The following is a 27,575-nucleotide window of genomic DNA, read 5'->3' as shown; positions in this document are numbered from 1 at the left end:
TCTATCCTCCTGTACCTGTCTGTGCCTTGTATTGTTTATGATTATTGTGCTTGTCCCTATTATGCACACCCCTTTCACATGTAAAGTGCCATGGAATTGATGGCGCTATAATAATAAATAATAATAATATTTGCTAATATTATTTTTATTACACCTACTACATATTGGGATAGGATCTTGGAGATGGGAATACCCCTTTAACCCCTTCACGACCATGGACGGATATATCCGTTATGGAGTGTGTCCCGTTAAGCCCCACCCCCTGCCGTGGGCAGTCGGTTATCGTCACACATATCAGCTGTTTTCAACAGCTGACATGTGTGCCTGCATGCTACGAGTAGAATCGCATTCCACCCGTAATATTAACCCCTTACATCTTGCTGCCAAAGTCTGGCAGCGAGATGTATATACGCGTGGTGAAGATTTTCACTTACTGCTGCCCCCACCGGAAGTCACGTGAGTGATCACGTGACTTTCGGTGGTTGCCATGGTAGCACAGGGTCATGTGATGACGCCTGCAGCTATGACGTTTCACTTTCGTTTTCACCCGGCTTGGAGGCCAGTGAAGCAGGAAGTGACTATATCTGCTGTTTATGTGAAGCCCCACAGGTGTTGTGTCGGTGCATTACCTTCAGGGACTCCACTCAGCTGGATCTGGTCACAGGTAGGAGATATTCTTCTTGTCGTGACGCCACTCTCAGTATTGCGGCCAGTAGGGACCGCCACTGCAGGTTGAGGGTCGCCTGGGGCTGATGGTATGTGCAGTTAGTTGGGATAGCCTCCTGAGAGTGAGGCAAGCCCCAGGGCCCGATGTAGGTGCGTAGTACCACAAGGCGCAGAATAACTCCACACAGGCAGAATGTCTTTCAGGGTTTTTACTCACTTCAGGTGGCAGGGTGAGTAACCCGGGCGTAGCTGGGATGAACCAGGCGGGAACCAGGTGTCCTTCAGGCTGACTTGTGAGGGTGACTACTAACTCGCCTTCCTTAGCCCTTGGTGGTTTGGGGTGACCCCGACTTTGAGTCCCTATGGGGGTCACCCAGGGAAGATGCTGCAGCCTCTCTCCCCTTCGTTCGCCGTGTGCTTGTCGCCTGGGCCAGATCACTCCAGCTTCTTGCCTCCTGTGAGCTATGGGCCCTAACTGTGGCTACGTGGCTGCGGCTTTTTGTGGTGTTGTGGCGTGGGCTTTGAGAGCCCCACACCGGCAGGTTTAGCAAAAGAAAGCTGGATCTATCTCCGCTTCGGGATCTGCCGCCCGTTTGGGCCTGGTACTCTCTAGCAGTCTCCTTACTTCCCACTCCGTGCTCTCTCTTTAGCTGAAGATGGATTTCGGGTAGCACTCCTAGTTGACCGTTCTCCCCCGTCAGTAGCCACTGCGCGGGCGCTGTTAGACAGCAACAGCCCCACAGGTCTGCTCCTCACTGAGCCCTATGGAGTTCTGCTCTAACTGACTCACTGCCCCTCCTCTCCTGTTCTTGCCTACGCCACCTAGCAACCAGACTCTCTTACCACACCCCTTGAGAGGAGATGGAGGCTTTTGGCCCCCTCCACTATTCCAGTGAAGGTCAAGGCTTTTCCCCCTCCTGGGATCCCCAGGGGTCCTCTCATGGGTACATGTGTGAGAACTGATTACTATGCGCCTGTGTACCACACCCCTGTCAGCCTTCTGGATTACCTGTATTGTACTGTCCCCAGCATGGGTGCAGTACTCAGTGGTGCCTGACCAGGTCAGGGGCGCCACATTCCCCCTTAGTTATCACCAGCACGTCCTCGGGCTGCAAGACAACATTTTAAAATGCATAAAACATTAAAACATGTAAAACATTTTTAAAAGCACCAGGTACCATACATCACCACCCTCCACCCACAAGTCCGTTAACCCACCCAAAACCCTTTCACGTTGGCCGCGGCTTCAGCCACTTCTGGCAGGATGTAGAGGCGGCTTACATGGGCTGGTGGTCTTCAGGGTATACCTGGCCTGGTGGATCCGCGCCTTCAGCCTCTTCTGGCAGGATGCAGAGGCGGCCTCCACAGTTGATGCTGACCAGGTACCCTCTTTGTGGTGGAGAGCCAGGCCCCATAAACAGGCATGCTCTCTGGTCGCAGGCGAGCCAAGGCCCTATATACGGACGGGCTCCTCCTGGTTGCAGACGAGCCAAGCCCCTAAACAGGCTGACTCTGGTGGTGGTGGTGCCCTCTGGTGTAACTATTTACACTGCGAGAGTTTGTGGCTATAGCCAGTTCATAGCCTTAAGGTTTATGGGTTTTCTCACATCAGTTTATGTGGGCACATTCTTGAACTTTAAAACGTTGCAAAACAAACTTTTCAAAAACTTTAACTTTCTAACTGCTGAACTTCTTACTTTACTTTTCTCTACTCCTCCATTTCACCAGGGCTTGGGCCTGTAGGGCTGCGGCACCTGTTGCTTTCTTGGCCTCTTTCTTCATCTGTTGTTGTCTCATCTGCAGGTTCCTTGTCTCTGCCTTCTCTATCTTCATCTGTTTCCTTTCCTGTATCTGTTTCTCTTTCCTGTAGCATGGGGTGGCTGTAAGGTTTGCTGGTACATAGTGCTACGTCAAGCGCGTACAGTCCTCTTTCGCCTTGATGCATGGTAAACTGTACTGAATCCCCCATCTTTAGGTTTCTGCCAGGGTGTCCTCTAGGCAGATGAGCTCTCACATCTCTTCTATTGACGAAGATACCTTCCTTTATGCCAGGTGCAACGATGAACCCGTATCCTGACTTTAGGCTGAAGTCCTCCACTACTCCTCTACAAAGGGGTCCTCTGACCTGGGCTTTGGCTCTTCTCAGGGACCGTTTTTCTTGTAGGTCTCTGGCTGTGACTTCTCTCTGCTCTGGAGACTGTGGTGCAGGGGACAGCGTTGTTCTGTTGCGACGCCTGGTCTTGCGGGCTGGGTTCTGCTGGGCTGTTACCTCAATGCCTGCAGGGCCCCAGGTGAGGTTTCTGGGCTGGTCTTCATCAGCAGACGGTGTCAAGTCCTCCTCATCCCAACGGGAATAGGGTAACATCTCCGGCTCTGAGTATTGCTCCACTGCCGGTGGCTCCGGAGTCAGCTCCTCAGCTTCCTGGCCTCCTCTCCCCCTTAGTTCTTCTTGGCACTCCTTTGGTGGCAGTGCTGGGGATGGGCTCTCTTCAGCAGGCCCAGGCGGGGGACTCTTTGGCGTGGTTGCTGCAGGGGTTGCCGGAACCCTCTTGGGGGTGTGCGGAGGGAGCAGATACCGATCCACCATCTCTTGTGGGAACTGGGCCTCTAGGTCAGCCTTCAGCTTCCAGTATTCGGGGTCCTCTCCTATCAGGGACTTCCTAGCAGGGACCTCTTTGGACTGGGGAGCGGTGTCTGCTCTGGCCTTGCAGGCCGGGGTAAATGGTGATGCAATCTCTTTGCGGGCCGCGCCCTGTATGGCGGCGGCCTGGTCTTGGCGGGCCGCGCCCGGCATGGCGGCGGCCTGGTCTTGGCGGGCCGCGCTCGGCATGGCGGCGGCCTGGTCTTGGCGGGCCGCGCCCTGTTTGGCGGCGGCCTGGTCTTGGCGGGCCGCGCCCGGCATGGCGGCGGCCTGGTCTTGGCGGGCCGCGCCCGGCATGGCGGCGGCCTGGTCTTGGCGGGCCGCGCCCTGTTTGGCGGCGGCCTGGATCGGCGTCGCTGTCGCGATGGAATCGGTGCAGGCTGGGCTGGGCGTCGCTGCAGGGACCGGGTCTTGGTGGGCCGAGCAGGGCATCGCTGCGGCGGCCGAGGCTTGGCGGGCCGAGCAGGGCATCGCTGCGGCGGCCGGGGCTTGGCGGGCCGAGCAGGGCATCGCTGCGGCGGCCGGGGCTTGGCGGGCCGAGCAGGGCATCGCTGCGGCGGCCTGGGCTTGGCGGGCCGCACCTGGCGTGGCTGCGGCCTGGCTCAGCGTCGCCGCGCCGGGCGCCTCTTCAGGGACCGCGAGCGTGGCAGCAGGGGTCGGGGCATCCGGGCCGGCAGGGGTAATACTGGACTCACCCATCGGTGGCAGCATCGGGGTCTGAGTCGTCGCCGTCCGGTCTGGCACTCGTCGTGCGGTTCCCCTCTCATAGGCCTGAACCGCGGCAGCCATCTCCAGAAGTTCCATGCGTTCTTCCCTGATCTGCTCCACGACCCGGGTCTCCAGTCGGTCGCAGAACTGGGCCAGCTCCCGATACCACCAGGCAGCGGAGCCCGGTTCTGGGTTTCTGCGGTCAGACGCCATTTCTTCTGCGCCCTCTTCTGCACGATTTCCCAGCAGTGGACTCGCCGTTGCCTCTAGTAGCAAGCTGTTCAGTTTCTGCTCTGCCTCTTTCAGCAGCTCCTCTCCCAGCAGCAGGCTTCTGGCTCCCTTTCTGTCCCGACGTCTCTGGACGCTTCCGCTCTCTTCACTTGCGAGGTCAGAACTCTGCAGGGGATCTCTGGGTAGCCACACCTCTTCGTGGGCGGTAACTTCTTCCAGCGCGGGCTGCTGTTGTTTTTCAGCGCGCTTTTCATGGTGGCAATATGGCGGCGCTTCCAATTTTTCAAGCGGACCGCCCAGGCACATGGTCACCTGTCTGGACAGGTCTAGTCCTTATCCTGTTCGTGACGCCAGATGTGAAGCCCCACAGGTGTTGTGTCGGTGCATTACCTTCAGGGACTCCACTCAGCTGGATCTGGTCACAGGTAGGAGATCTTCTTCTTGTCGTGACGCCACTCTCAGTATTGCGGCCAGTAGGGACCGCCACTGCAGGTTGAGGGTCGCCTGGGGCTGATGGTATGTGCAGTTAGTTGGGATAGCCTCCTGAGAGTGAGGCAAGCCCCAGGGCCCGATGTAGGTGCGTAGTACCACAAGGCGCAGAATAACTCCACACAGGCAGAATGTCTTTCAGGGTTTTTACTCACTTCAGGTGGCAGGGTGAGTAACCCGGGCGTAGCTGGGATGAACCAGGCGGGAACCAGGTGTCCTTCAGGCTGACTTGTGAGGGTGACTACTAACTCGCCTTCCTTAGCCCTTGGTGGTTTGGGGTGACCCCGACTTTGAGTCCCTATGGGGGTCACCCAGGGAAGATGCTGCAGCCTCTCTCCCCTTCGTTCGCCGTGTGCTTGTCGCCTGGGCCAGATCACTCCAGCTTCTTGCCTCCTGTGAGCTATGGGCCCTAACTGTGGCTACGTGGCTGCGGCTTTTTGTGGTGTTGTGGCGTGGGCTTTGAGAGCCCCACACCGGCAGGTTTAGCAAAAGAAAGCTGGATCTATCTCCGCTTCGGGATCTGCCGCCCGTTTGGGCCTGGTACTCTCTAGCAGTCTTCTTACTTCCCACTCCGTGCTCTCTCTTTAGCTGAAGATGGATTTCGGGTAGCACTCCTAGTTGACCGTTCTCCCCCGTCAGTAGCCACTGCGCGGGCGCTGTTAGACAGCAACAGCCCCACAGGTCTGCTCCTCACTGAGCCCTATGGAGTTCTGCTCTAACTGACTCACTGCCCCTCCTCTCCTGTTCTTGCCTACGCCACCTAGCAACCAGACTCTCTTACCACACCCCTTGAGAGGAGATGGAGGCTTTTGGCCCCCTCCACTATTCCAGTGAAGGTCAAGGCTTTTCCCCCTCCTGGGATCCCCAGGGGTCCTCTCATGGGTACATGTGTGAGAGCTGATTACTATGCGCCTGTGTACCACACCCCTGTCAGCCTTCTGGATTACCTGTATTGTACTGTCCCCAGCATGGGTGCAGTACTCAGTGGTGCCTGACCAGGTCAGGGGCGCCACATTTACAGCTGTATAGCTGTGATCTGCAGATAGATCAGAGCGATCGGATTGCTGATCGCTATAGCCCTCTAGGGGGGACTAGTAAAATAAAAAAAAAAGTAAAAAAAAGTTTTACAAAATAATAAAAAAACCCCTAAAAGTTCAAATCACATTTCCCTTTCCCCCCATTGAACATTAAAGGGTTAAAAAAAAAATAAATATACACATAATTGGTATCGCCGCGTTCAGAAATGCCCGCTCTATCAAAATATAAAATCAATTAATTTGATCAGTAAACGGCGTAGTGGCAAAAAAATTCCAAACGCCAAAATTACGTTTTTTGGTCGCAGCAAGTTTTACGCAAAATGCAATAACAGGCGATCAAAAGGTAGCATCTGCGCAAAAATGGTACCATTAGAAACGTCAGCTCGAGACGCAAAAAATAAGCCATGACTGAACCATAGATCCCAAAAAATGAGAACTCTACGGGTTTCGGAAAATGGCGTAAAACGTACGCCACTTTTATTGGACAAGCTTGTGAATTTTTTGTAACCCCTTAGATACAAGTAAACCTATACATGTTTGGTGTCTACAAACTCGCACCAATCTCAGGCATCATACCCACACATCAGTTTTACCATATAGTGAACACCGTGAATAAAACATCCCAAAAACTATTGTGCCATCACACTTTTTTTTGCAGTTTTTCCAAACTTGGAATTTTTTTGCTGTTTTCCAGTACACGATATGGTAAAGCTTATGGTTTCATTTAAAAGTACAACTCGTCCCGCAAAAAACAAGCCCTCATATGGCAAGATTGACGGAAAAATAAAAAAGTTACGGGTCTCGGAAGAAGGGGAGCAAAAAACAAAAACGCACAAACGGAAAGTGCCCCGGGGCTGAAGGGGTTAAGCTTTGCACATATTGTAGCACCATGTTATGGTATTAATCAGAATAGTGCGGCGGCTTTATCTGTATCAGGGACCTATAAGGATCCTACGTGCCGTCCTATAGCTGCTGCATTATTTGCCTTTGCTTCTACCTATATGATGCACCTGCCGCAGAGATGCCCAATATCAACCAGGTTTTGGCTGCGGATCAGAAAATATTGCACAGAATGGAAGAACAAAACAGCCATACATATCAAAGGCCATTGTAAACTATCTCCCACCACCTTCTACCCCCCTTACTATGAATTCAGCTGATCCTGCAAGTAGCCAAGGGGTTAAGCTGAAAACACAAACAATTTATTTAATCAGGTCATTCAGGATACTCAAAGAAGCAGACAGGTTACTGTATCTTTAAGCCCCAGCTGTTCCTTTTGCAGGTGCTATTTTTAGCTGCACTCCATGGTAGGATCCAGATTACCCCTCCTTGCTGCAATAGTCTTGGTAGTTCCCAGTCTGAGAAGGTCAGAAAACTGAGCATGTCTAGATGTGCTCTGTGCAGCCAGGATGCACTTGCTGATGATACAATACATCCAATGCAAAAGTCCTTGAGCAAGCTGTCAATGTGCAGAGCTGAGCTGAGGCTGGGACCCCCGGTGACACCCCCTCTGCTTCTCACCAGTAAGTTCCCCTTACCCTCTTATTATGGTGAATTGATTGTGATGCAGCAGCTCCACAGCCTGGTGTGTATGTGACAGCTGCAATATACTGGGGATGTCAGGGAGCTGTGCAGTCCCAGGACTGAAGTGTGGTGACATGGAGCTGCCCACTCCCTGGCTCTGATGTGTGATATCAGGGAGCTGTCCTGTCCCCTGGTTTATGATGTGTGATATCAGGGTGCTGTCCTGTCCCCTGGTTTATGATGTGTGATATCAGGGAGCTGTCCTGTCCCCTGGTTTATGATGTGTGATATCAGGGTGCTGTCCTGTCCCCTAGTTTATGATGTGTGATATCAGGGTGCTGTCCTGTCCCCTGGTTTATGATGTGTGATATCAGGGTGCTGTCCTGTCCCCTGGTTTATGATGTGTGATATCAGGGTGCTGTCCTGTCCCCTGGTTTATGATGTGTGATATCAGGGAGCTGTCCTGTCCCCTAGTTTATGATGTGTGATATCAGGGTGCTGTCCTGTCCCCTGGTTTATGATGTGTGATATCAGGGTGCTGTCCTGTCCCCTGGTTTATGATGTGTGATATCAGGGAGCTGTCCTGTCCCCTAGTTTATGATGTGTGATATCAGGGTGCTGTCCTGTCCCCTGGTTTATGATGTGTGATATCAGGGTGCTGTCCTGTCCCCTGGTTTATGATGTGTGATATCAGGGTGCTGTCCTGTCCCCTGGTTTATGATGTGTGATATCAGGGTGCTGTCCTGTCCCCTGGTTTATGATGTGTGATATCAGGGTGCTGTCCTGTCCCCTGGTTTATGATGTGTGATATCAGGGTGCTGTCCTGTCCCCTAGTTTATGATGTGTGATATCAGGGTGCTGTCCTGTCCCCTGGTTTATGATGTGTGATATCAGGGTGCTGTCCTGTCCCCTGGTTTATGATGTGTGATATCAGGGTGCTGTCCTGTCCCCTGGTTTATGATGTGTGATATCAGGGAGCTGTCCTGTCCCCTAGTTTATGATGTGTGATATCAGGGTGCTGTCCTGTCCCCTGGTTTATGATGTGTGATATCAGGGTGCTGTCCTGTCCCCTGGTTTATGATGTGTGATATCAGGGTGCTGTCCTGTCCCCTGGTTTATGATGTGTGATATCAGGGTGCTGTCCTGTCCCCTGGTTTATGATGTGTGATATCAGGGTGCTGTCCTGTCCCCTGGTTTATGATGTGTGATATCAGGGTGCTGTCCTGTCCCCTGGTTTATGATGTGTGATATCAGGGAGCTGTCCTGTCCCCTAGTTTATGATGTGTGATATCAGGGTGCTGTCCTGTCCCCTGGTTTATGATGTGTGATATCAGGGTGCTGTCCTGTCCCCTGGTTTATGATGTGTGATATCAGGGTGCTGTCCTGTCCCCTGGTTTATGATGTGTGATATCAGGGTGCTGTCCTGTCCCCTGGTTTATGATGTGTGATATCAGGGTGCTGTCCTGTCCCCTGGTTTATGATGTGTGATATCAGGGTGCTGTCCTGTCCCCTGGTTTATGATGTGTGATATCAGGGTGCTGTCCTGTCCCCTGGTTTATGATGTGTGATATCAGGGTGCTGTCCTGTCCCCTGGTTTATGATGTGTGATATCAGGGTGCTGTCCTGTCCCCTGGTTTATGATGTGTGATATCAGGGTGCTGTCCTGTCCCCTGGTTTATGATGTGTGATATCAGGGTGCTGTCCTGTCCCCTGGTTTATGATGTGTGATATCAGGGTGCTGTCCTGTCCCCTGGTTTATGATGTGTGATATCAGGGAGCTGTCCTGTCCCCTAGTTTATGATGTGTGATATCAGGGTGCTGTCCTGTCCCCTGGTTTATGATGTGTGATATCAGGGTGCTGTCCTGTCCCCTGGTTTATGATGTGTGATATCAGGGTGCTGTCCTGTCCCCTGGTTTATGATGTGTGATATCAGGGTGCTGTCCTGTCCCCTGGTTTATGATGTGTGATATCAGGGAGCTGTCCTGTCCCCTGGTTTATGATGTGTGAGATCAGGGTGCTGTCCCGTCCCCTGGTTTATGATGTGTGATATCAGGGTGCTGTCCTGTCCCCTGGTTTATGATGTGTGATATCAGGGTGCTGTCCCGTCCCCTGGTTTATGATGTGTGATATCAGGGAGCTGTCCCGTCCCCTGGTTTATGATGTGTGATATCAGGGTGCTGTCCTGTCCCCTGGTTTATGATGTGTGAGATCAGGGTGCTGTCCTGTCCCCTGGTTTATGATGTGTGAGATCAGGGTGCTGTCCTGTCCCCTGGTTTATGATGTGTGAGATCAGGGTGCTGTCCTGTCTCCTGGTTTATGATGTGTGATATCAGGGTCCTGTCCTGTCCCCTGGTTTATGATGTGTGACATCAGGGTGCTGTCCTGTCCCCTGGTTTATGATGTGTGATATCAGGGTGCTGTCCTGTCCCCTGGTTTATGATGTGTGATATCAGGGTGCTGTCCTGTCCCCTGGTTTATGATGTGTGATATCAGGGTGCTGTCCTGTCCCCTGGTTTATGATGTGTGATATGAGGGTGCTGTCCCGTCCCCTGGTTTATGATGTGTGATATCAGGGTGCTGTCCTGTCCCCTGGTTTATGATGTGTGATATCAGGGTGCTGTCCTGTCCCCTGGTTTATGATGTGTGATATCAGGGTGCTGTCCCGTCCCCTGGTTTATGATGTGTGATATCAGGGTGCTGTCCTGTCCTCTGGTGTTTGATGTGTGATATCAGGGTGCTGTCCTGTCCCCTGGTTTATGATGTGTGATATCAGGGTGCTGTCCTGTCCCCTGGTTTATGATGTGTGATATCAGGGTGCTGTCCTGTCCCCTGGTTTATGATGTGTGATATCAGGGAGCTGTCCTGTCCCCTAGTTTATGATGTGTGATATCAGGGTGCTGTCCTGTCCCCTGGTTTATGATGTGTGATATCAGGGTGCTGTCCTGTCCCCTGGTTTATGATGTGTGATATCAGGGTGCTGTCCTGTCCCCTGGTTTATGATGTGTGATATCAGGGTGCTGTCCTGTCCCCTGGTTTATGATGTGTGATATCAGGGTGCTGTCCTGTCCCCTGGTTTATGATGTGTGATATCAGGGTGCTGTCCTGTCCCCTGGTTTATGATGTGTGATATCAGGGAGCTGTCCTGTCCCCTAGTTTATGATGTGTGATATCAGGGTGCTGTCCTGTCCCCTGGTTTATGATGTGTGATATCAGGGTGCTGTCCTGTCCCCTGGTTTATGATGTGTGATATCAGGGTGCTGTCCTGTCCCCTGGTTTATGATGTGTGATATCAGGGTGCTGTCCTGTCCCCTGGTTTATGATGTGTGATATCAGGGTGCTGTCCTGTCCCCTGGTTTATGATGTGTGATATCAGGGTGCTGTCCTGTCCCCTGGTTTATGATGTGTGATATCAGGGTGCTGTCCTGTCCCCTGGTTTATGATGTGTGATATCAGGGTGCTGTCCTGTCCCCTGGTTTATGATGTGTGATATCAGGGTGCTGTCCTGTCCCCTGGTTTATGATGTGTGATATCAGGGTGCTGTCCTGTCCCCTGGTTTATGATGTGTGATATCAGGGTGCTGTCCTGTCCCCTGGTTTATGATGTGTGATATCAGGGTGCTGTCCTGTCCCCTGGTTTATGATGTGTGATATCAGGGAGCTGTCCTGTCCCCTAGTTTATGATGTGTGATATCAGGGTGCTGTCCTGTCCCCTGGTTTATGATGTGTGATATCAGGGTGCTGTCCTGTCCCCTGGTTTATGATGTGTGATATCAGGGTGCTGTCCTGTCCCCTGGTTTATGATGTGTGATATCAGGGTGCTGTCCTGTCCCCTGGTTTATGATGTGTGATATCAGGGAGCTGTCCTGTCCCCTGGTTTATGATGTGTGAGATCAGGGTGCTGTCCCGTCCCCTGGTTTATGATGTGTGATATCAGGGTGCTGTCCTGTCCCCTGGTTTATGATGTGTGATATCAGGGTGCTGTCCCGTCCCCTGGTTTATGATGTGTGATATCAGGGAGCTGTCCCGTCCCCTGGTTTATGATGTGTGATATCAGGGTGCTGTCCTGTCCCCTGGTTTATGATGTGTGAGATCAGGGTGCTGTCCTGTCCCCTGGTTTATGATGTGTGAGATCAGGGTGCTGTCCTGTCCCCTGGTTTATGATGTGTGAGATCAGGGTGCTGTCCTGTCTCCTGGTTTATGATGTGTGATATCAGGGTCCTGTCCTGTCCCCTGGTTTATGATGTGTGACATCAGGGTGCTGTCCTGTCCCCTGGTTTATGATGTGTGATATCAGGGTGCTGTCCTGTCCCCTGGTTTATGATGTGTGATATCAGGGTGCTGTCCTGTCCCCTGGTTTATGATGTGTGATATCAGGGTGCTGTCCTGTCCCCTGGTTTATGATGTGTGATATGAGGGTGCTGTCCCGTCCCCTGGTTTATGATGTGTGATATCAGGGTGCTGTCCTGTCCCCTGGTTTATGATGTGTGATATCAGGGTGCTGTCCTGTCCCCTGGTTTATGATGTGTGATATCAGGGTGCTGTCCCGTCCCCTGGTTTATGATGTGTGATATCAGGGTGCTGTCCTGTCCTCTGGTGTTTGATGTGTGATATCAGGGTGCTGTCCTGTCCTCTGGTGTTTGATGTGTGATATCAGGGTGCTGTCCTGTCCTCTGGTGTTTGATGTGTGATATCAGGGTGCTGTCCTGTCCTCTGGTGTTTGATGTGTGATATCAGGGTGCTGTCCTGTCCTCTGGTGTTTGATGTGTGATATCAGGGTGCTGTCCTGTCCTCTGGTGTTTGATGTGTGATATCAGGGTGCTGTCCTGTCCTCTGGTGTTTGATGTGTGATATCAGGGTGCTGTCCCATCACCTGGTATTTGATGTGTGATATCAGGGTGCTCTCCTGTCCTCTGGTGTTTGATGTGTGATATTAAAGTGCAGTCTTGTCCTCTGGTGTTTGATGGATGATTTTAGGGTGCTCTCTTGTTCCCTGGTGTTCGATGTGTGATATCAAGGTGCAGTCTTGTCCCCTGGTGTTCAATGTGTGATATCAGGGTACAGTCTTGTCCTCTGTTGTTTGAAATGTAGTATGAGGGTGCTCTCTTGTTCCCTGGTGTTTGATGTGGGATATCAGTGTCCTGTCCTGTCCCCTGGTGTTTGATGTGTGATATTAGGGTGCTCTCCCATCACCTGGTGTTTGATGTGTGATTTCAGGGTGCAGTCTTGTCCTCTGGTGTTTGCTGTGTGATATCAGAGTGCTCTCTTGGTCCCTGGTGTTCGATGTGTGATATCAAGGTGCAGTCTTGTCCCCTGGTGTTCAATGTGTGATATCAGGATGCAGTCTTGTCCTCTGTTGTTTGATATGTAGTATCAGGGTGCTCTCTTGTTCCCTGGTGTTTGATGTGGGATATCAGGGAGCTCTCCTGTCCCCTGGTGTTTGATGTGGGATATCAGGGTGCTCTCCCATCACCTGGTGTTTGATGTGTGATATCAGGGTGCAGTCTTGTCCTCTGGTGTTTGCTGTGTGATATCAGGGTGATCTCTTGTTCCCTGGTGTTTGATGTGTATTATCAGAGTGCTCTCTTGGTCCCTGGTGTTTGATGTGTGATATCAGGGTGCTGTCCCATCACCTGGTATTTGATGTGTGATATTAGGGTGCTGTCCTGTCCTGTCCTCTGGTATTTGATGTGTGATATCAGGGTGCTCTCCTGTCCTCTGGTGTTTGATGTGTGATATCAGGGTGCTCTCCTGTCCTCTGGTGATAGATGTGTAGTATCAGGGTGCTCTCCTTTCACCTGGTGCTTGATGTGTGATTTCAGGGTGCTCAGCTGTCCACTGGTGTTTGATGTGTGATATTAGTGTCCTGTCCTGTCCCTTCGTGTTTGATATGTGATATTAGGGTGTTCTCTCCTGTCCCCTGGTGTTTGACTTGTGATATCAGGGTGCTCTCCTGTCCTCTGGTGATTGATGTGTGATATCAGGGTGCTCTCTTGTCCCCTGATGTTTGATGTGTGATATCAGGGTGCTCTCCTGTCCCTGGTGTTTCATGTGTGATATTGATATCAGGGTGCTCTCCCATCACCTGGTGTTTGATGTGTGATATCAGGGTGATCTCCTGTCCCCTGCCGTGTGATGTGTGATATCAGGGTGCTCTCCTATCCCCTGGTGTTTGATGTGTGATATCAGGGTGCTCTCCTATCCCCTGGTGTTTGATGTGTGATATCAGGGTGCTCTCCTATCCCCTGGTGTTTGATGTGTGATATCAGGGTGCTCTCCTATCCCCTGGTGTTTGATGTGTGATATCAGGGTGCTCTCCTATCCCCTGGTGTTTGATGTGTGGTATCAGGGTGCTCTCCTATCCCCTGGTGTTTGATGTGTGGTATCAGGGTGCTCTCCTATCCCCTGGTGTTTGATGTGTGATATCAGGCTGCTTTCCTGTCCACTGGTGTTTAATGTGTGATATCAGTGTCCTGTCCTGTCCCCTGGTGTTTGATGTGTGATATCAGGGTCTTGTCCTCTGGAGATGGTGTGTGATAGGGTGCTGTCCTGTCCCTCGGTGTAATATTCGGCAGCTGTCCTGTCCCCTGGTGTGTGATATCAGGGTCCTGTCCTCTGGTATTTGATGTGTGATATCAGGGTGCTCTCCTGTCCTCTGGTGTTTGATGTGTGATATCAGGGTGCTCTCCTGTCCTCTGGTGATAGATGTGTAGTATCAGGGTGCTCTCCTTTCACCCGGTGCTTGATGTGTGATTTCAGGGTGCTCAGCTGTCCACTGGTGTTTGATGTGTGATATTAGTGTCCTGTCCTGTCCCTTCGTGTTTGATATGTGATATTAGGGTGTTCTCTCCTGTCCCCTGGTGTTTGACTTGTGATATCAGGGTGCTCTCCTGTCCTCTGGTGATTGATGTGTGATATCAGGGTGCTCTCTTGTCCCCTGATGTTTGATGTGTGATATCAGGGTGCTCTCCTGTCCCTGGTGTTTCATGTGTGATATTGATATCAGGGTGCTCTCCCATCACCTGGTGTTTGATGTGTGATATCAGGGTGATCTCCTGTCCCCTGCCGTGTGATGTGTGATATCAGGGTGCTCTCCTATCCCCTGGTATTTGATGTGTGATATCAGGGTGCTCTCCTATCCCCTGGTGTTTGATGTGTGATATCAGGGTGCTCTCCTATCCCCTGGTGTTTGATGTGTGATATCAGGGTGCTCTCCTATCCCCTGGTGTTTGATGTGTGATATCAGGGTGCTCTCCTATCCCCTGGTGTTTGATGTGTGATATCAGGGTGCTCTCCTATCCCCTGGTGTTTGATGTGTGATATCAGGGTGCTCTCCTATCCCCTGGTGTTTGATGTGTGGTATCAGGGTGCTCTCCTATCCCCTGGTGTTTGATGTGTGGTATCAGGGTGCTCTCCTATCCCCTGGTGTTTGATGTGTGGTATCAGGGTGCTCTCCTATCCCCTGGTGTTTGATGTGTGGTATCAGGGTGCTCTCCTATCCCCTGGTGTTTGATGTGTGATATCAGGCTGCTTTCCTGTCCACTGGTGTTTAATGTGTGATATCAGTGTCCTGTCCTGTCCCCTGGTGTTTGATGTGTGATATCAGGGTCTTGTCCTCTGGAGATGGTGTGTGATAGGGTGCTGTCCTGTCCCCTGGTGTAATATTCGGCAGCTGTCCTGTCCCCTGGTGTGTGATATCAGGGTCCTGTCCCCTGGTGATGGTGTGTGATATCAGGGTGCTCTCCTGTCCCCTGGTGTGTGATGTTTGATATCAGGGTGCTGTCCTGTCCCCTGATGATGGTGTGTGATATCAGGGTGCTGTCCTGTCCCCTGGTGATGGTATGTGATATCTGGGTGCTGTCCTGTCCTCTGGTGTGTGATATCAGGGAGTTGTCCTGTCCTGTGGTGTGTGATATCAGGGAGCTGCCCTGTCCCCTGGTGATAGTGTGTGATATCAGAGTGCTGTCTTGACCCCTGGTTCTCATGTGTGATATCAGGGAGCTGTCTTGTCCCCTGGTCCTGATGTGTGATATCAGGGAGCTGTCCGGCTCCCTGGTTCTGATGTGTGATATCAGGGAGCTGTCCGGTTCCCTGGTTCTGATGTGCGATATCAGGGAGCTGTCTTGTCCCCTGGTTCTGATGTGTGATATCAGGGAGCTGTCCGGCTCCCTGGTTCTGATGTGTGATATCAGGGAGCTGTCCGGTTCCCTGGTTCTGATGTGCGATATCAGGGAGCTGTCCTGTTCCCTGATTCTGATGTATGATATCAGGGAGCTGTCTTGTCCCCTGGTTCTGATGTGTGATATCAGGGTGCTGTCCGGCTCCCTGGTTCTGATGTGTGATATCAGGGAGCTGTCCGGTTCCCTGGTTCTGATGTGCGATATCAGGGAGCTGTCCTGTCCCCTGATTCTGATGTATGATATCAGGGAGCTGTCCTGTCCCCTGATTCTGATGCGTGATATCAGGGAGCTGTCCTGTCCCCTGATTCTGATGTGTGGTATCAGGGAGCTGTCCTGTCCTGTCCTCTGGTGATGGTGTGTGATATCAGGGAGCTGTCCTGTCCCCTGGTTCTGATGTGTGAAATCAGGGAGCTCTCCTGTCCCCTGGTGTGTGATATCAGGGTGCTGTCTTGTCCTCTGGTGATAGTGTGTGATATCAGAGTGCTGTCTTGTCCCCTGGTGATGGTGTGTGATATCAGGGAGATGTCCTGTCCCCTGGTGATGGTGTGTGATATCAGGGTGTCCTGTCCCCTGGTGATGATGTGTGATATCAGGGTGTCCTGTGCCCTGGTGATGGTGTGTGATATCAGGGAGCTGTCCTGTCCTCTGGTGTGTGATATCAGGGTGCTGTCCTGTCCTCTGGTAATGGTGTGTTATATCAGGGTACTGTCCTGTCCCCTGGTGATGTTGTGTGATATCAGGGTGCTGTCCTGTCCCCTGGTGATGGTGTGTGATATCAGGGTGCTGTCCTGTCCCCTGGTGATGGTGTGTGATATCAGGGAGCTATCCTGTCCCCTGGTGATGGTGTATGATATCAGGGAGCTGTCCTGTCCCCTGGTGATGGTGTGTGATATCAGGGTGCTGTCCTGTCCTCTGGTGATGGTGTGTGATATCAGGGTGTCCTGTCCCCTGGTGATGGTGTGTGATATCAGGGAGCTGTCCTGTCCTCTGGTGATGATGTGTGATATCAGGGTGTCCTGTGCCCTGGTGATGGTGTGTGATATCAGGGTGCTGTCCTGTCCTCTGGTGATGGTGTGTGATATCAGGGAGCTGTCCTGTCCTCTGGTGATGGTGTGTGATATCAGGGAGCTGTCCTGTCCTCTGGTGATGGTGTGTGATATCAGGGAGCTGTCCTGTCCCCTGGTGATGGTGTGTGATATCAGGGAGCTGTCCTGTCCTCTGGTGTATGACAGGGAGCTGTCCTGTCCTCTGGTGTGTGATATCAGGGAGCTGTCCTGTCCTCTGGTGATGGTGTGTGATATCAGGGAGCTGTCCTGTCCCCTGGTGTGTGATATCAGGGAGCTGTCCTGTCCTCTGGTGTATGATAGGGAGCTGTCCTGTCCTCTGGTGTGTGATATCAGGGAGCTGTCCTGTCCTCTGGTGTATGATAGGGAGCTGTCCTGTCCTCTGGTGTATGATAGGGAGCTGTCCTGTCCTCTGGTGTATGATAGGGAGCTGTCCTGTCCTCTGGTGTGTGATATCAGGGAGCTGTCCTGTCCTCTGGTGTATGATAGGGAGCTGTCCTGTCCTCTGGTGTATGACAGGGAGCTGTCCTGTCCTCTGGTGTGTGATATCAGGGAGCTGTCCTGTCCCCTGGTGTGTGATATCAGGGAGCTGTCCTGTCCTCTGGTGTATGATAGGGAGCTGTCCTGTCCTCTGGTGTATGATAGGGAGCTGTCCTGTCCTCTGGTGTATGATAGGGAGCTGTCCTGTCCTCTGGTGTATGATAGGGAGCTGTCCTGTCCTCTGGTGTATGACAGGGAGCTGTCCTGTCCTCTGGTGTATGATAGGGAGCTGTCCTGTCCTCTGGTGTATGATAGGGAGCTGTCCTGTCCTCTGGTATATGACAGGGAGCTGTCCTGTCCTCTGGTGTGTGATATCAGGGAGCTGTCCTGTCCCCTGGTGTGTGATATCAGGGAGCTGTCCTGTCCTCTGGTGTATGATAGGGAGCTGTCCTGTCCTCTGGTGTATGATAGGGAGCTGTCCTGTCCTCTGGTGTATGATAGGGAGCTGTCCTGTCCTCTGGTGTATGACAGGGAGCTGTCCTGTCCTCTGGTGTATGATAGGGAGCTGTCCTGTCCTCTGGTGTATGATAGGGAGCTGTCCTGTCCTCTGGTGTATGATAGGGAGCTGTCCTGTCCTCTGGTGTATGACAGGGAGCTGTCCTGTCCTCTGGTGTATGATAGGGAGCTGTCCTGTCCTCTGGTGTATGATAGGGAGCTGTCCTGTCCTCTGGTATATGACAGGGAGCTGTCCTGTCCTCTGGTGTGTGATATCAGGGAGCTGTCCTGTCCCCTGGTGTGTGATATCAGGGAGCTGTCCTGTCCTCTGGTGTGTGATATCAGGGAGCTGTCCTGTCCCCTGGTGTGTGATATCAGGGAGCTGTCCTGTCCCCTGGTGTGTGATATCAGGGAGCTGTCCTGTCCCCTGGTGTGTGATATCAGGGAGCTGTCCTGTCCCCTGGTGTGTGATATCAGGGAGCTGTCCTGTCCCCTGGTGTGTGATATCAGGGAGCTGTCCTGTCCCCTGGTGTGTGATATCAGGGAGCTGTCCTGTCCCCTGGTGTGTGATATCAGGGAGCTGTCCTGTCCCCTGGTGTGTGATATCAGGGAGCTGTCCTGTCCTCTGGTGATGGTGTGTGATATCAGGGAGCTGTCCTGTCCTCTGGTGATGGTGTGTTATATCAGGGAGCTGTCCTGTCCTCTGGTGTGTGATATCAGGGAGCTGTCCTGTCCTCTGGTGATGGTGTGTGATATCAGGGAGCTGTCCTGTCCCCTGGTGTGTGATATCAGGGAGCTGTCCTGTCCTCTGGTGATGGTGTGTGATATCAGGGAGCTGTCCTGTCCTCTGGTGTGTGATATCAGGGAGCTGTCCTGTCCTCTGGTGATGGTGTGTGATATCAGGGAGCTGTCCTCTGGTGATGGTGTGTGATATCAGGGAGCTGTCCTGTCCTCTGGTGATGGTGTGTGATATCAGGGAGCTGTCCTGTCCTCTGGTGATGGTGTGTGATATCAGGGAGCTGTCCTGTCCTCTGGTGTGTGATATCAGGGAGCTGTCCTGTCCTCTGGTGTGTGATATCAGGGAGCTGTCCTGTCCTCTGGTGATGGTGTGTGATATCAGGGAGCTGTCCTGTCCTCTGGTGTGTGATATCAGGGAGCTGTCCTGTCCTCTGGTGCTGATAAGTAACAGAGGAAGGCTTTGAGCACAGTCCATTTTCTGTAGGGTTGCTGGCAGTTTACACTTGCTATAATAGATGTGCTGGAGTTTGTGTATGTGTTAGGTTTCCTTTCTCGGTGATACAATGTATCCAGCTTCATGTCAGAGTGTGAAATAGGCTCATGTCATCTGCAAACAAACACAACAAGAAGCAGCAGCAGCAGCAGCAGCCGCAGCAGCAGCAGCAGCAGAAGCAGCAGCAGCAGCAGCAGCAGGGGAGTGGGATGATCCTAGTGCCATTATACAGTCCTGTGGCAAGAGATCAATTGTCTCCTTTGATATTCTAGTGGATAAGGGTCACTTTTGCTCTGCACTGGGATATTCTTATGCAGATCAGACTACTGAAATATGCATATGTGTGGAGATGACTGCACTGGGGCATTGTTCTCTGCCCAGTATCTAGCAGGGCTTTGGATACAGACTAGTAGTAGAAGCTGGTGCCCAATACAGCTGGCATGAGCCCGCAGTGTGCCAGCGGAGGGAGGATAGTAAACACAGAATGTTTCCTCGCTGGCGGGAAAAGACCAGCAAATGCTGCAAAGAGAAAAATACACCCACAGATCACAGAAGATATATTATCATTAATGATTGTGGCAGGAAAAAGAAGACTGCAACTTTATAATATAGAATTCTCAATGCAAAAGGAAATTTCGAGATGACTTTGTCATTAGATGCAGCGCATTGTAATGTGACAGTGATATGTGTTGTTTTACCTAGGACTGCAGGTGATTCTATTAATTGCATTTACTGAGAGAGCTGAGGAAAAACAAATGATATATGTCAAAGCCTAAAATTGCCAAATTCAGCTCTGCTACATACGTGTCTCCTTATTACTATGCTGAAATGTTGATGGACCCCATAATTGATTATATATACTGGTGATATATTATGGTGGCAGGAATTTAAAGGATAGATAGCTAGATGGAGGGGGATAGATGGATGGATGGAGAGGTAGATAGATAGATAGATAGATAGATAGATAGACAGATTGTGATGGTAGACACTACGAGCAGTTTGAATAGAAGGGTAGTCGGACAAGTTGGGATCATAAGCCAGGAAGTAATGTGTAAGGTTCAGGGAGCAGACAGACTTGGTCAGGAAGTGGTCCAAGGTCAGAAGCCAGAAGGTAACGTATACAGTTCAGGGAGCAGACACAGATGTGGTCAGGGAGAGGTCCGAGGTCAGAAGCCAAGATCAGAACACTTACACCAGACAAAAGCCAAGAGCACAATGAGCAAACAGGAAGTACGACTTGCAAAGTTCAGGGAGAACAAGCCCAGTAAAGGAACAGAGCAATCACCAGGAACGAGGCACATCTGTGTAGGCGCCTCTCAGAACCAGCGTGGACCCCAGTGCTGAAAGACAACCTGTCAGCAAGTGCACAAGACACATAGCAGAGCATTTTCAAATGCAGAATGCTCTGCACAGCGGGGCCATGACAGAGATAGATGGATGGAGAGATAGTTGGATAGACAGATAGAAAGATAGATAGATGAATGGAGAGATAGATAGACAGATAGATGGATGGATGAAAATATGGATAGGCAGATGGAGAGATAGTGAGATAGATGGACAGAGAGACAGACAGTTGGATGGATAGATGCTTTTGAGGCTTTTGTGATGGAGAGTAGAGTTCCCCATGTGATACACTTTATCATGATATAACAGCATATAACCTACTATATTATCTTAAACATATATATATATATATATATATATATATATATATATATATATATATATAAAATCTACTACACATCTAAATGTGCAGATAAATACATTTAACTTTAATGTATCTAATTTTTTTCATGTTCTTTTAATATTAAAAATGGTAATAAAGGGTTATTAGAAATAAGAAAATCTGTACATTTTATATAATACGGCATTCCCGGAGTCCCAATAAATCCTATAGATGCAGCAGAATAGTAAGTCATCTGGAGAAACTCATTCCGATATCACTGACGGTATCTGTGGTTTGCACAGAAGTTTTGGCAGTTCACTCGCATCACTGCATCTCTCCTTACAATAAAAGGACAGTCTCAGCTCTGCCTCATCTGCAACTGCAGGAGCCTCTTCACAGTCACCATCCTCCAGCCCAGCTCTTCTGCTCCCTCTGTCTGATTCCAGTGCTGAAATCAATTTTTATGAATTACTTAACCTTTCCAGTTAATCTTATGAATCAAGCCATACCTGAAATCGTATTTATCACAGATTAGACTGCAGACATGTTTATTTTTCTTCACAAGAAAGAAGTGGCAGATTATCTATCTATCCCTCTATCTATCTATCTATCTATCTATCTATCTATCCCTCCATTTATCTATCTACCTATCCCCTCTATCTATCTATCTATCTATCCCTCTATCTATCTATCTATCTATCCCTCCATTTATCTATCTACCTATCCCCTCTATCTATCTATCTATCATCTATCCCTCTATCTATCTATCATCTATCCCTCTATCTATCTATCATCTATCCCTCTATCTATCTATCTATCTGAAGTGACAGGACAGGGAGGCCTCTGGCTGTGTAGTCGTGGCAGCACTGTATTCAAGGCACATCCCTGGCTTCATCACTTCTTTAATGTTGAGAGAGTGTATGTCGGTGTCTTCATCGGCCGATGCACAAAAAGGCTGCAGGCAAAAGTCCAGATGCAATAAAAACGACATTTATTCTCAAAGATAAAACACTCCGGGCAGCAGATTCCGGCAATATTAGTGGAGCTGGGGACACCCTGCCCAAACGCACCCTCTGGTGGGAATATGCCCAAAGTACTCCACTTCCTACGGGCTTCCACTCTTCAGCCAAGCATACACCGGACCCACACCGGCAGAATAGGCTTTGAGGTTGCGTTCACCTCCTTATCTCCGGTGTCCCTTGATGGTCCGCTCACACAATCACACTTGCCGCTGCAGATGTGCACTCTCCGCTGCCCCGGATCCTCTCTCTCCACACACATTCAGACCTTGCCTAGATATCCGGCCGACTCCTCCTCCCCGGTGGCAACAGCCGTCCCACCCGGCCACTAGGGGGGTGCCCTAACACATCATATACAATAATAAAAATCAACACTTTTAATAATCACAATGCCGGGTAACTATGCTAAACTAGTAGGGGGTAGGCCCACCCACTACATGCCTCCCCTCTTAAAATCCGAGCCTCCCGGCAAGGCCTAAAACTTTAAACATATTGACACATAAAAACCTTTTGGGTCAGTCCTCAACAGCGGCACCAGTTCAGCGGCACTCCCGGTCTCTGGATAGCGCCCGGAGGCTCAACAGCGCTCCCGGTCTTAGATGGGCGCCCGGAGGCTTCAATAGCGCTCCCGGTCTTTGCTGAAGGTGCCCGGAGGCTTCAAAAGCGCTCCCGGTCTTTGCTGGAGGTGCCCGGAGGCTTCAAAAGCGCTCCCGGTCTTTGCTGGAGGGCAACGGGCCCGTAAAACTTTTCAACAACAATGGAACTTTCTGCCGGTCTGGAACAACACCGGTCTTTGAAGGTGCTGAAGTTAACAACTTACTCTGGGGGCCAGGCTCGCTTCCATTCTTCCGCTTGAGCCTGGATATAGGCCCCCAGAGATTGTCCCGGCTGGCGGCGGATTCGCCTGAAAGACACAGGGGCGAAAGGCGGCTCCGCCGGTGCAGCTGCTGCAGCTCCTCTTGGGGGTGATGGTGTCTCTGCCCGAGATGGCGGTGGTGCGTCCAGCATGATGACCGGCTTGTTTGTAACATTTTGCGTTATCGCTACCACGGTTGGAACCTTCTCCGGGTCAGGGGCCGATGCAGTCGCTGTTTCCGGGACAGCAGCCATGACACGCCGGGGTTGAGAGGGCGCGGGCGGGAGCGATCTGGCATGGCTCCGGCGCCGCTCTTGCTGCTCCTCCCACTCAATCTCCTCCTGCCACTGCTCCGCTTCCCGGGTGGTTGGCATGCGGGAGACACAAACAGCAAACAGGCCGCGGCTACCTGCGTCCGGCAGGAACTGGACTTTCTCGCCCGGCCACAAAGTATGGAGTCGCTTGGGCAGTCCTTCCACGTCGAGATGAACTCTATTATAAAAGTAATCATCCCCGGTCTCGACTTCTCGGATGAATCCATATCCGTCCTGCTGGTTGAACTTAACAACCACCCCGGTCACAAACTGCTGTGCCAGCTCCTCGCCACCAGAACCGGACAGCATTTCCCGGACGATGGTCTCGGCCAGGAGACGTTCCTGGACGGGGTCAGGCTTCGGGGTCGGGACACTGGGGCGCGGCTCCGCAGGCGGGGCGATGACTGGATCCCAGAAGAAGCCCAGGTGATCTTTCTCCAAGCGCTCAGCAAACTCCTCAGCCGGCTCCGGCACAAATGGGAAAGCGGCGGCGTTAAGCTGCGGGGTCTCCCATGGGAAGACTGCAACCCCCGGACGGTTTGGCATGGGTGGGGTGGCATAGGTCGCCTTCACCTCTGTGATGGTGCTCCCGGTTTGAGCATCCCATGAGGTCTTCCAGGAAACTTTGTCCGGCCTGGTGGAACCTCCCGGTCCAATGGGAAGGTCCGTCAACGCGGCCTCGCTAGCAGGGGCGAACCGGGGTCGACCTCGACCGAGGCTGATTAGGGCCATAGTCGTTGCCAACTCCGCGGGTTGCCCAAAGGTCTCCATCTCGATCTCCGACAGTATCGCTGGTAATGGCGGTGATGTCGACGCTGAGACTGGGGAAAGTGGAGGCGGGTCTTCGTTTCCCGCTCTTAAACGGACTCCACCCCCAGCCTCACGCATCATCTTGACTCCTCCGCTGAGGTACTTCTTTTTCTTTTTCTTCATCTTCAATGCCCTGGAGCTGGCGCCTCCCCTCTTTGGGCGGAGTACTCTGTCCTTTTTCTTCGGCGCCGGCCAGCCCCAGGCTCTTCTTTTGGCGCCAACTTTTCGCGCGCTCTCGTTATCTTCACAGACGACGGCCATCTTGCCGCCATCTTGTGCCCGGTCCAACGCCTTGGGCACTTCTTCCTCCCACCATGGGACTGGAAATCTGTTCTCATAGCCCGGAGACGGTGCACTCGGCACCACTTGGTCTCCGGCTTCTTGGGTTCCTGGCAGGGGAATCGTATCCTGCCGACTACGCCACATGAAGTGACAGGACAGGGAGGCCTCTGGCTGTGTAGTCGTGGCAGCACTGTATTCAAGGCACATCCCTGGCTTCATCACTTCTTTAATGTTGAGAGAGTGTATGTCGGTGTCTTCATCGGCCGATGCACAAAAAGGCTGCAGGCAAAAGTCCAGATGCAATAAAAACGACATTTATTCTCAAAGATAAAACACTCCGGGCAGCAGATTCCGGCAATATTAGTGGAGCTGGGGACACCCTGCCCAAACGCACCCTCTGGTGGGAATATGCCCAAAGTACTCCACTTCCTACGGGCTTCCACTCTTCAGCCAAGCATACACCGGACCCACACCGGCAGAATAGGCTTTGAGGTTGCGTTCACCTCCTTATCTCCGGTGTCCCTTGATGGTCCGCTCACACAATCACACTTGCCGCTGCAGATGTGCACTCTCCGCTGCCCCGGATCCTCTCTCTCCACACACATTCAGACCTTGCCTAGATATCCGGCCGACTCCTCCTCCCCGGTGGCAACAGCCGTCCCACCCGGCCACTAGGGGGGTGCCCTAACACATCATATACAATAATAAAAATCAACACTTTTAATAATCACAATGCCGGGTAACTATGCTAAACTAGTAGGGGGTAGGCCCACCCACTACATATCTATCATCTATCCCTCTATCTATCTATCTATCTATCTATCATCTATCCCTCTATCTATCTATCTATCTATCTATCATCTATCCCTCTATCTATCTATTTATCTATCTATCCCTCCATTTATCTATCTATCCCTCTATCTATCTATCTATCCCTCTATTTAGCCATCTATCTATCTATCTATCTATCTATCTATCTATCTATCTATATATCTATCCCTCTATCTATCTATCTATCCATCTATCCCTCTATCCATCTATCTATCCATCCATCCATCCATCCATCCCTCTATCTATCTATCTATCTATCTATTTATCTATCTATCTATCCATCTATCCCTCTATCTATCTATCTATCTATCTATCTATCTATCTATCTATCCCTCTATCTATCCCTCTATCCATCCCTCTATCCATCCCTCTATCCATCCCTCTATCCATCCCTCTATCTATCTATCTCTTTTATACATCTCTCATTAGAGCATATTCATTTCATTCTAGATTTCTGCCCATACTTAATGTTACTATGAAGCCTTTGTAATTTGGTGACCTCGTTAACAGTTTTTCCTAATGTAATGAGCATTATTGGTGTCCTCTAAGCCTCTTGTCAGGATTTATTATGCCATTTCACAATGTGATGGGCAGTGAAGTTTGTTATTGTCGGGATAGGAACATAAATATTTTATTGGCATCTTTTCTAATTGTGTTTGTCATTCTTTATAAGAAAAACAAAGCCAAAGTTTTTTTTTGTTTTTTTTTTTGTTTTTGCTCAGGGAGAAAGGGAAATGTCTAAAACTGTCTAAACATTGTTTTTCTGCCGTAACAACTCCACAATTACTTCTGGATTCAGCGTGACGCTTCCATACATTAGCTCGCTGTTTTATATGTTCTCGCATTCTGCTTAATGTGTCCATGTTTTGCTAATGTTTTCTGCATGAATCACTTATAATGTGGAGCAGTCTCAGGCTCTGTATAATGGATGTAATTATTATAGTCATTATATACGATGTACAATACGTCCCTATCACCTCTTGTGCCCATCACTTTGAGTAAGTCTAAAATTATTTTGCCTTAAAGGGAATCCGTCACCAGGTTTTTGTACCATAAACCAAACACCTCCATGTTAGGTCACTGTAATTCAGATTAAATCTATACCTTCCTTTTGTAATTGTTGTTCCATTCCAAAGGTACCCATTATTCATTTAGTTTTTATGCAAATAAGGCACAAGTGCAGGGGCTTGGCTTTACACTTAAAACTCTTTCAACTTTTTCATTTTTTTTCCCACCTACCCAAGATTTCAAACAGGGGAGGCTGGTCAATCAAGCAAAAATGACCTCTCAGTCAGGAGTTTCAGATGGCGGTGGTGAAAGATGGAAAGAGGATGGAGAACAGTAAGTGCAAGGCCAAGCCCCCCTGCACTTGAGCCTCATTTGCATAAAAATTGAATAAGGGATAACTTGGAATGGAAGCAAGACTTACAAAAAAATGTATAAATTTAATCTGAATTACATTGACCTAACATAGATGAGTTTGTTTATCGCACAAAAACCTGCTGACAGTCTCCCTTTAAGATGTAAGAAAGTAAAGAACAGATATAAAGTTGAAACATACATATATTAATCTTAATCTTTTTTTTTAATATCTAAAAAGACACATTTGCATGTTTTTCTCACTATCTGACATGAATTCAAAATAAATCTTTCCCGTTTTAACAAAACAGAAATACACAACCAAAACCATTATCAGTACAGGAATACATTATTACAACTACATTCAGTGGAGGAATATATCACCAGAACTACCATGCATACATTAATATATCATTGGAATCATTAGTACACATATACATCACCAGAATCCCCATGAGTACATAAATACATTGCCTAGTTTAGTACAGTAATCAAATGCAATATCAAGTCATTCCAATATACAATTGTATCATATGAAACTACATCTCCAAGTATATCCCTTAACACTGGTAAGAAGATAATGTGAATTGTTATTAACAGCCATCATCAGACTGTAGAGCATACAGAAACTACAATACTGATGAGATAGTCAGTATCCCAAATAAACATGTATATCCGGGTACCTTTATAGATGACATCTTCTCTCATTGAAGTGGTTCTTTCTTTTCTTCTCTATATGGTCCAGACACCACAATGAGTTTTCACATCCACAGCTCGCCTCAGCAGATTTCCATCTTCTCCAGTTTTCTTCAGCATATCCGGACACAGTGTCTTTAAAAATAAGAGTGTCATTATAATGAATCTGAATAAAATAACTGCCCTACACTGTGCTTCTGAATAAATAGTTGCCTTTCACTGTGCTCCCTTCACAAAATGTGACCCCTTCACAAAATGTGACCCCTACATTGTCCCTCTCATTGTAAATGCACTCTTATAAAATATTGCCTCCACACTGTCTGCCTTATGAACTGTATTCTTAACTATCTGTCCTTGTTAGCTGTAACTATCACAGTCTACTCCCATATTAGCTATAGTCATTACACTGATCCTTAGGTGTCCCCCACCACAATGCCCTCTTTGTATACTAACCGCTTTTTCACATTGTCCCCTCACAGTACAGTCCCCCCTATTTTGGCTAGTGTTAATACTGTGCCCATCCTTACACGCCGTCCTGCATAATTTCCCCTCCTTGCTGGGCCCTCACACTATCTTTCTACACTGCCACCTTTACATACTACAGTCCCAAACCACTTTGTCTCTCTACTGTGACCTCTAACAGTTTTCCTTCCCATGCTGTCTCCTCACACTTTCCTTCATACTGTCCCCTCACACTTCCCCTTCATACTGTCACTTCAAACTTTCCTACCATGCTGTCCCTTTACACTCACCTCCATACTATCCCCTCTCACTTTCCCCCAATGCTGTTGCCTTACACACACCCTAATTTTGTCCTCTTACACTGTCCCCAAATAATGTTCTCTCAAGCATTTCTACACCTCTCACTTTCCTCTTCAGAATGACCCCTCACACTATTCTCCCCTTCACACTTTTATCCCTCTCAGGGTATGTGCGCACGTTGCTTTTTACCTGCTTTTTACCTGCTTTTTGCTGCTTTTTCTTCTGCGCTGTTTAATG

At 50.0% G+C, this 27,575-nt stretch overlaps 1 protein-coding gene across 2 annotated transcripts in view; it reads left to right on the top strand.

The window, feature by feature from the left end:
• The first annotated feature begins 7,130 nt into the window (after nucleotides 1-7,130).
• The window catches only part of OXR1 (oxidation resistance 1), a 660,539-nt gene continuing 640,094 nt past the window's right edge, over nucleotides 7,131-27,575 (top strand). For both annotated transcript variants that reach the window (XM_075352960.1, XM_075352958.1), the window contains exon 1: nucleotides 7,131-7,295. The gene's annotated coding sequence lies outside the window, so the exon portion shown is untranslated. The remainder of the gene's footprint in view (nucleotides 7,296-27,575) is intronic.

The sequence above is a fragment of the Anomaloglossus baeobatrachus genome, chromosome 6 (genome assembly GCF_048569485.1).
Source record: "Anomaloglossus baeobatrachus isolate aAnoBae1 chromosome 6, aAnoBae1.hap1, whole genome shotgun sequence".
Lineage (NCBI taxonomy): Eukaryota > Metazoa > Chordata > Amphibia > Anura > Aromobatidae > Anomaloglossus > Anomaloglossus baeobatrachus.
The sequence above is the reverse complement of the archived record's forward strand: the minus strand, read 5'-3'. Positions and strand labels throughout refer to the sequence as shown.